Source organism: Arachis ipaensis, chromosome B1 (assembly GCF_059453495.1).
Source record: "Arachis ipaensis isolate K30076 ecotype BB chromosome B1, ASM5945349v1, whole genome shotgun sequence".
NCBI lineage: Eukaryota > Viridiplantae > Streptophyta > Magnoliopsida > Fabales > Fabaceae > Arachis > Arachis ipaensis.
Genome location: NC_142436.1, coordinates 27501298 through 27511749, shown reverse-complemented (window position 1 = coordinate 27511749; position 10452 = coordinate 27501298). Strand labels below are relative to the sequence as shown.

At 36.5% G+C, this 10452-nt stretch overlaps 1 pseudogene; it reads left to right on the top strand.

Annotated features, from left to right (window-relative positions):
- Nucleotides 1–5504: 5504 nt before the first annotated feature.
- LOC148576043 (secreted RxLR effector protein 161 pseudogene) lies at nucleotides 5505–6239 on the top strand (annotated as a pseudogene).
- Nucleotides 6240–10452: the final 4213 nt, after the last annotated feature.

Below are 10452 nucleotides of genomic sequence, written 5' to 3'. Positions count from 1 at the left end.
AAGTTTTAGATCTAATGCTCCTTGTTTTCGAAAAATTTGGAGGGAAAACACCAAGGAACACCAAACTTAAAAATTTTAAGATCAAGACACAAGGAAAACTCAAGAACACTTTGAAGACTCACAAGAACACAAGAACATGAAGGAAGAACACCAAACTTAAAATTTTTTGAAAACTAAACAAAATTTTCGAAAATCAAAGGGAAATCAACAAGAAAACACCAAACTTAAAGTTTGGCACAAGATTTAATAGAAAAAAATGTTTTTGAAAAAGAATGTTTTGAAAAGAGTATAAAAGATTCTAACCCAATCAAATTAATGTTCTAGCCAAATGAGTTATGGGACCTTATTTTAAGAAAGATTATTTTTGAAAACACCAAACTTAAAGTTTGGCACAGGATTTAATAGAAAAATTATTTTTGAAAAAGGTTTTTTTTTTTTTAAAAATATGATAGCCAATTATCATGAACATAAACACCACGTTCTAAATAACTGAGCTATAAATTTAAAGTGTTTTAACAAGGGATAAATAATAAAAGACTCTAAACCAAAAAAGAGAAAATTTTTCCTAATCTAAGCAACAAAATAATCCGTCAGTTGTTCAAACACGAACAATCGCCGGCAACGGCGCCAAAAACTTGGTAGCACAAATTGCGAATCACACTTTTCACAACTCGTACCACTAACCAGCAAGTGCACTGGGTCGTCCAAGTAATACCTTACGTGAGTAAGGGTCGAATCCCACAGAGATTGTTGGTTTGAAGCAATCTATGGTTATCTTGTAAATCTTAGTCAGGAAGTCAATTATGTTTATCAGTTGAATTATGAATAACCAGTAGAGCATAAATTAAAAGTTACTTGTTGTGTAGTAATGGAGAATATGTTGGAGTTTTGGAGATGCTTTGTCTTTTGAATCTCTGCTTTCCTCTGTCTTCTGATTCACGCACGCACGTCCTCCTATGGCAAGCTGTGTGTTGGTGGATCACCGTTGTCAATGGCTACCTTCCATCCTTCCAGTGAAAACTACGCTCACGCGCTCTGTCACAGCACGGCTAATCACCGGTTGGTTCTCGATCCGGTTGGAATAGGATTTACTATCCTTTTGCATCTGTCATTAACGCCCAGCCTTCAGGAGTTTGAAGCTCGTCACAGTCATTCAATCCTTGAATCCTACTCAGAATGCCACAGACAAGGCTTAGACTTTCCGGATTCTCATGAATGCCGCCATCAGTTCTAGCTTATACCACGGAGATTCTGATTAAAGAATCTAAGAGACACTCATTCAATCAGATATAGAACCGAGGTGGTTGTCAGGAACACGTTCGTGGGTTGAGGAAGGTGATGAATGTCACAGATCATCACCTTCATCACAGTTAAGCGCGAATGAACATCTTAGATAGGAACAAGCGTGTTTGAATGGAAAACAGAAATACTTGCATTAATTCATTGAGACACAGCAGAGCTCCTCACCCCCAACAATGGGGTTTAGAGACTCATGCAGTCAGAGAATACAAAGTTTAGATCTGAAAATGTCATGAGATACAAAATAAGTCTCTAAAAGTTGTTTAAATACTAAACTAGTAGCCTAGGGTTACAACATATGAGTGGACTATGATGGATGATGCAGAGACCCACTTCTGGGGCCCACTTGGTGTGTGCTGGGGCTGAGATTTCGTGCAGAGGCCATTTGTGGAGTTGAACGCCAGTTTTTGTGCCAGTTTGGGCGTTCAACTCCAGTTTTTGATCCTTTTCTGGCGCTGGACGCCAGAATTGGGCAGAAGGCTGGCGTTGAACGCCAGTTTACGTCGTCAATTCTTGTGCAAAGTATGGACTATTATATATTGCTGGAAAGCTCTGGATGTCTACTTTCCAACGCAATTGGAAGCACGCCATTTCGAGTTCTGTAGCTCCAGAAAATCCACTTTGAGTGCAGGGAGGTCAGAATCCAACAACATCAGCAGTCCTTTTTCAGCCTGAATCAGATTTTTGCTCAGCTCCTTCAATTTCAGCCAGAAAAATACCTAAAATTACAGAAAAACACACAACTCATAGTAAAGTCCAGAAATATGAATTTTTCCTAAAAACTACTAGAAATAGACTAAAAACTAACTAAAACACACTCTAAACTATATGAAATTATCCCCAAAAAGCGTATAAAATATCCGCTCATCAAAGGTCCTCAATTTCCAACTAACACAAGTGCTGAAGGAGTGGTCACTCTTAAACCAGAAGCAAGCTGGACCGAGGAAGATAGGAAGAAGGTGGAGCTAAATGCCAAGGCTATCAACTTGTTCAACTGTGCTATCAGCTTCGAGGAATGCCGACGGGTATCACGATGCACAACGGCAAAGGAAATCTAGGACAAACTGCAAATCACTCATGAAGGAACCACCATTGTAAAGAAGACTCGGACAGATATGTTGAACAGAGAATATGAAATATTTGCAATGAAGGAAGGAGAGTCCATTGATGAACTGTTTGAACGATTCAACATTATCATTGTTGGCTTAGATGCTCTGGGAATTACGTATTCTGATTCTGTGCTTGTGAGAAGAGTGTTGAGATGTCTCACAAAAGAGTGGGAAACAAAAGCTTTAATTATTTCTAAGAGCAGTAGCTTAGATTCCATGACATGTGATGATTTGAGAGGAAACCTTTTTGCTTTCGAAAATAATTATTTGAAAAAAGATTCAAAAAAGAAAGGAATTGCTTTTTCTTCTGTGACTAACCCTCTAGATGATGAATCCAGTGATAACTCTTCTGAAAATGAGTTTGTGTTGTTTGCCAAAAAATTCAGGAAAATGGTAAAGCTCAAAGGCAAAGGCAGCAGCTCAAGAAAAATGAAGAAAGACCTTAGCAAATTAACTTGTTACAACTGCAAGGAAATGGGGCATTTCAAATCTGATTGTCCCAAGTTAAAGAAGGAGGAGAAGCCAAAAACAGGAAGGAAGAAGGGACTGATGGCTTCATGGAAAGATTTAGAAAATGACTCAGATGATGATGAGGAGGAATTCGAGACCAAGTCACAACCATGTCTCATGGCAGATCACATAGATCAGGTATGCCTAGCATCCAAGAGGAAGAAAAATATGTGGTACATGGACAACGGATGCTCTAGGCACATGACCGGAAAGACAACCTTCTTCATAAAGCTTAATGAATATGATGGAGGACTTGTCACTTTCGGTGATGATGGTAAAGGAAAGATAGTGGCCGTTGGTAAAGTTGGTAAAAGCTTTTCATCTTGTATAAATGACGTTCTTCTTGTAAATGGTTTGAAACATAACTTACTTAGTGTAAGCCAATTGTGTGATTTAGGTTTTGAAGTTGTTTTTAGAAAATTTGTGTGTTTGGTTGTTTGTGAAAAAACTGGGAATATTTTATTTGAAGCTAAAAGATGCAACAATGTGTATGGATTAACTCTTGAGGACTTGAAAGAACAAAATGTAACATGTTTTACCTCTATTGAATCTGAAAAATGGCTATGGCATAGAAAGTTGGGTCATGCTAGCATATACCAAATTTCTAAGCTAGTAAAGAAAAATCTGGTTAGAGGATTTCCTAAAATCAAATTTGATAAGGATCTTACTTGTGATGCTTGTCAATTAGGCAAACAAGTTAAATCCTCGTTTAAACCAAAAGATGGAATTTCAACCAAAAGGCCATTAGAGATGTTACACATTGATCTTTTTGGTCCAACAAGAGCTCAAAGTCTAGGAGGTAAACACTATGGTTTGGTAGTGGTAGATGATTACTCTAGATTTGGTTGGGTACTTTTTTTTGCTCATAAAAATTATGCTTTTCATACTTTCTCAACTCTTTGCAAGAAAATTCAAAATGAAAAAGATTTAAAAGTGGCCCATTTGAGAAGTGATCACGGAAAAGAATTTGAAAACCAAGACTTTGAAAAATTATGTGATGACTTTGGAATTACTCATAATTTTTCATGCCCTAGAACCCCTCAACAAAATGGGGTTGTTGAAAGAAGGAATAGAAGCCTTCAAGAGATTACTAGAGCTATGTTATGTGAGAATGAGGTTCCAAAGTTTCTATGGGTTGAAGCTGTAAATACAGCATGTTATATTTTGAATAGGACCATTATTAGAAAAGGGTTAAAGAAAACTCCTTATGAGCTATGGAAAGGAACCCCTCCAAATATTAAGTATTTTCATGTTTTTGGATGCAAGTGTTTTGTGCTTAATAACAAAGAAAATCTTGGCAAATTTGATCCAAAATCATATGAGGGCATGTTTGTTGGATATTCCACTACTAGCAAAGCCTATAGAATTTACCTCAAAGATCATAGAACTATAGAGGAATCCATACATGTTACTTTTTGTGATTCTAATTTAATTCCCAATACTGTGATAGATAATGATTCAGATTGTGAAGAAGCTGGAACAAGCAAAGAAAATCCCAAGTCTGCCCAAAATGAAGAATCTGCCAGTCCAGTTTTGTCTTGTCAGAATGGAGGAGACATTTCCATTTTGTCTCCTGAGCCAGCAAGAGAAACTGAAACAGTGAGACCCACAGAAGCTCATCAAAGCTCAACACCACAAAGGAAGCCTAGAGAATGGAAGTCCATGAGGGGTTATCCTCATGACTTTATCATTATGGAGATCCCTCTCAAGGTGTAACAACAAGATCCTCAACCAAAAGGCAATCCGAACCAAGAAATTTTGTACTCTTGTCACAAATGGAGCCCAACAATGTCAAACAAGCTCTTGAAGATCCATCATGGGTGAAAGCCATGCAAGAAGAGCTTGCTCAATTCGACAAGAATGAGGTTTGGACACTAGTACCTCATCCGGATGGTAAGAAAGTTACGGGTACTAAGTAGGTGTTTAAAAATAAACTTGGTGAGGATGGACAAGTTGTTCGTAACAAGGCTAGATTAGTGGCCCAAGGTTACGATCAAGAAGAGGGTATAGATTTTGATGAATCTTTTGCTCCGGTAGCAAGAATGGAAGCAATTAGGTTCCTTCTTGCCTATGCTGCCCATAAGGGTTTCAAAATGTTTCAAATGGATGTTAAATGTGCTTTTCTTAATGGCTTTATTGATAGAGAAGTGTATGTGGCACAACCCCCCGTTTTTGAACATAAGTATTTTCCAAATCATGTTTTCAAACTTTCAAAGGCTCTTTATGGCCTTAGGCAAGCTCCAAGGGCTTGGTATGAAAGGCTTAGGTGCCTTCCTATTAGAAAATCAATTTCAAAGGGGTACCACGGACACAACGTTATTCATTAAAGCATCTAATGATGATATTCTTCTAGTTCAAGTTTATGTGGATGACATTGTGTTTGGATCGGCCAATGAGTCCTTGTGTGAAGAGTTTGGAAAACTCATGACTAGTGAGTTTGAGATGAGTTTAATAGGAGAGCTAACTTTCTTTCTTGGTCTCCAAAGTAAACAAACTCCTAGTGGTACTTTTATTCACCAAGGAACATATGCTAAAGAGTTAATCAAAAAATTTGGCCTAGAAAATTCCAAACCTATGGGAACTCCAATGCATCCAAACACTAAACTTGAAAAGGATGATGATGGAAAAGATGTGGATGAAACAAGGTATAGAGGTATGATAGGATCACTCATGTATCTTACATCCTCTAGACCGGACATTGTTCAAAGTGTGGGTGTATGCTCAAGGTTTCAATCTCACCCAAAGGAATCCCATCTTTCAGCCGTTAAACGCATCATTAGATACATTAAGGGAACTAGTGATTATGGCTTGTGGTATCCAAAATCTGATGATTTTTATGCAGTAGGGTTTTGTGATGCAGATTATGCGGGAGATAGAGTGGATAGAAGAAGCACATCAGGCATGTGTTGCTTCCTTGGGAGATCACTCAACATGTGGTCAAGCAAAAAACAAGCAACTGTGGCCCTATCCACAGCTGAAGCTGAATATATCTCTGCCTCCGCTTGTTGTTCACAATTAATATGGTTAAAAACACAATTAGAGGATTACAAATTAAAGATCAATAGTATACCCTTATTTTGTGACAATATGAGTGCCATAAATATTTCAAAAAATTCTGTTTTGCACTCAAGAACAAAGCACATTGAAATTAAATATCATTTCATTAGAGAACATGTGCAAAAGGGAACTATTGATATTCAATTTGTAAAATCCGAAGATCAACTTGCGGATATTTTCACTAAGCCTTTATGTGAAGACAGATTCTGCACCTTAAGAAATAGTTTGGGAATGATAGAATTAAGTTCTGTTGAAAATTTGTGAACTTTTTTATTCTGTTTGGTTTTGTCTCGTAGAAAAGCAGGAGACAAATTTCAGGATGTGTTGAACGGGTCATGATACAGGGGAAGACTGAACTGAAGTTAATTATTTTGGGCCCCACCAAATCTCTTTGATCTCACTCTGACCCGTTCCTCATTTTTTTTGGAAGTTGTCAAATCAAATCTTTATCCTTTCCTCATCCCTTGATTCTAGGAACTATTTTCACTTGTCTTGAATTATTATGGACTGCATTGCTTTTTCCTCATTTTTTGCAGGGTCCCTCCTTGATGACAAAAGGGGGAGGAAAAGAGAAAAAAAGGCTGAATTGAAAATTGAAACTGTTATGTTTCATTGATTTGTTGCACTGTTTTGCAGACCTGTTTTGATCTATTTTATACTCTGATCTGGCTCTGTTTTGAGCACTTTGTGTTATTCGATTAATTTCGAGTTGAACTTTGATTGTCATTTGCTCAAATGCATGTGTGCTGACTGGACCATTGTGTTTTGGTGAAAAACAAATATTTTGCCTTTTGTATGTTGTTTTCATTTATTTTGCAAAACTCTATTGATGACAAAAGGGGGAGAATTGGCTAAAAAATTGAAATTAAGACAAATAGGGAAAACAGGGGATGAAATCCTTTGTGGATTTATGATCACCCTTGTTTTAATTACTTGTTGTGGTGATTTGCTTGATGCGTGTGATGCATTTGTTTTATCTTGGTAAATATGATTGCTGTGTTTTGGATTAAGGAATATTTTTGGCAGTTCCTTTAAATTGTGATATATGAAGTTTGATAGTTGCTATGGTTTGAGATAATCATACTTGATTAGAAATATTTTCCTTGCTATGATTAATTTGTTCTGATTTATTAATTGGAAAATATTTTCAAAATAGCTTGAAAAGAAACTTCAGGAAACATCAATTTTTATTTGCATCAAATTGTTTTGGGTGTGTTTGAGCAGAAAATCAAATTATTGATAATAAATGAGTTTTGATTATCATCCAATTCTGCTCATAAATCAAGCCATTCAACATCTTATATTGAATATGTTGAATAACATTGTTGTCTTAGGCTTGATAAAATTGTTACAGGTATAAAGCTTCCCTTGGTAAAATAGCATATATTAAGGGGGAGCCTTGTGACAATTTGAAAGGGGGAGAAATACAAATCTTCAAAGGGAGTACTCTATACTCTAATTCTTTGATTTCTTTCCATTTTAATTTTAATAATGTTTGTCATCAAGGGGGAGATTGATGAGTTTGGAAAACTCTATTTTTAATTAAGTGATGATCAAACATTATTAACAGCAAAATTATTAATCTAATTTTGATTCATATATGTTAATTAATTAATTTTGCTGTGCAGGTATAAATTGGGCCGAAAAGAAAAGAAAAATATATCAAGCCCAATTGTATCAAAAATATTCAGCCTTGGTATTAAGACATTGTGATGATGTTGGCTGAAATCATATTTGGGCCAGAAATTGTTACTTAAGCCCAATTGGTTAAATCCATCAGCATTGATACAAGAATATATGATGAGAAGCTGAATCGTTATAATGTTAGGCCAGATTTAAATGTGCAAGCCCAAATCTATTATTGGTATATGACCAACTTGCTTGGTCCGAAATCAAAAGGAGATGGGGCACAATATTGCTTTATCCATTTAACAAATAAAACTCATTCCTTTAATTATGCTGCACACTTCCAACGGATTCCACTCATACCATGTGATGGAATTCAAATCTCTTTAAAGAGAAGTTAATAAATGCGTGGGAACTATGAGAGAGAAATTATGATTGATTAGATGGCTAGCCTTAATGAAGGCACGCTTCTCAGCAAAGAGGGAAGCAAAAAGCAACTCACCTTTCATTATTTTATTCAAACTAAATTAATTGCTTCTCTTTCTACTCTAACTACTCTCTCATTTTTCTTCTTCTTCGGTCATATCACAGAAGAAACTATGGAAGCTAAGTCTAGCTATCAAAAGGAAGAAGAAGTAATATCTACAAGACCATCAAAATGATGGCACGAAAAAGAAAACATAAAGTATGCTGTGGCTGAGATTCTTATCACTTGTATTAAGATTTTGTGATGAGATTTTGGCTTCTTCATACCAAAAATGGTTGAAGGAGATTCTGCCAGCAAGGAGAAGATCCTTGGAGGGATGGCTTGTCACTGCTTTTGGGTTCACTCATCACAGAAGGTAGCTAGGGTAGTTACGTGAGGGAGGAAGCAAAAGTGGAGCAGAAGAAGCCATCATCATCATGAAGCATCAAGGGCCAGAAATCCATCTTGGAGAGCAAGCCAAGGATGGAGCGCTCGGATTGATGAAGAGTGATGACCAAGGAAGGACTAGAGGTAATTGCATGTTGGGTTTTGCATGGGTTATCTCTTCTCTCTCTCTGGCCGAACCGGTTTTGTTCATGGAGAAGAAGAAGTTGGCTTGGTTTTTTAGCTTCAAAGGTGGAGGCTTCCCTCTTCTATAAAAAGAGAAAACAGCCATGGTTTGGAGTAAGGAGAAAGTGTGAGAGTGCAAGGCACAGGGTTCTCAGAGCTACCTGAGCTAACAGATTTTCTTCTCCTTCAATGTATTATGTTTTGTATTTTTCTGTTTAATTTTGTCATGTCTTGAGTCTCATGGAAAAAGGCAAACAGTGAGGTTTGTATGAAAAAGCCATAGAGCGAAAAAAGGTAGAGAGTGCAAAATTAAAAGAAAAAGACATAGATGTCCTTAGAGTTCCTTTGTTCATCTACGTTGTGTTTCATGATTCTGTGGGAATCTCCTTGTAAGTTGGGTTAGCACTTTACAGTTGAAAGCTTGGCAGTGACCAAGTCAAGTTCAGGATTGGGTTTAGAATTCTGGACTTGTCCCAGATAGGAAGGGTAGTTCCTAGGGAGAATTGGTGCTTGTAATCAAGAATGATTATAGTGAAATTCCATCATCTTTGTGATGGAGACTGGATGTAGGCTACACTGCACTTAGCAGCTGAACCAGGATATATCTGGGTGTAATTTTATCTCTCTTCTACTCCATTTCTGTTTATGCTGCACAGGAGATAAAACCGAAAAATATCTCGTGCCAAGTGACGAGACAATAAGAAAAGTCTCATGGCTGGGGACGAGACAAAAATCAAAAAGTCTCCAGAAAGTATTACAAAGACCAGCAAGTGTTCAGAAGTGAAAAGGGGCTAAGATTCAACCCCCCTTCTCTTATGCACTGAAAACCATCAACCTGGAATTTTGTCAATTTGTGCATACACATGCATCATGCGTACGCATGACTGTCAGTATGTGATTTTACTTAAGTGAACACATGGGTCACGACAGACCTTTCTTGGCCATAATCCAACTCATTTATGAAGTATTTGATGTAATTCTCAAGGAAGATCAAGGGGCAAGTAGGAAGTAGTCATAGAATAGTTTTACATTATGTTTTAGGATAGAGTTCTAGAGAGAGAAGCTCTCTCTTATCTCTAGGATTTAGGATAGTTTTTAGGTTAAATTCTCTTAGATGTAGATTTTAATTTTTGTTCTTGAATAGTCCTCTGTACATTTTTTTGTTCTATTGTCTTAATTCGCTTAGTTTCTCTTGTTGATTCCTTTATTTGTCTATTTTAGTTCATGAACTCTCTTGTTAATTTTAATTTTCTTTTAATGCAATTTTATGTTTTCATGTCCTTTGATGTTTTCCTTAGTGCTATCATTGATCTCTTGCCTTGGTTAGTTATAGGTTTTATTAATTATTGCATTTTATGATGTTTGCTTTTATTTCATTCTAGATGTTTGATGAAATATTTTCTTTAGTTGTGAAGTAGATTTTTGCATTCTTGACTTGTGATTGATGGATTGGGTAACCTTGAGTAACTAATGTCCAAGTTGATTGATAATTTAGAGATTTAATTAATCTTATTTCCATTGACGCTAGTCTTTCACTAAGTCAATTAGTGAGTTGGCTAGGATTTATGGATTAAGATTAGTTAAGGCCATTTGACTTTCTTCCGATGTTGGGGATGACAAAGTGGGTTTGCTCTTTATAATTATCATGTTGTGGTTAGTGACAAGGATAATGATCCTTAACCATCAAACCTTGCCAAGACCTTTCGTAGTTAATTTTCTTAATTGTCTTAGTTTAATTACCTTTGATAATTAGATATTGTTTGCTCATTTAATTTCCTGCTATTTACATTTCTTGTTTGTTGCTATCAAACCCCC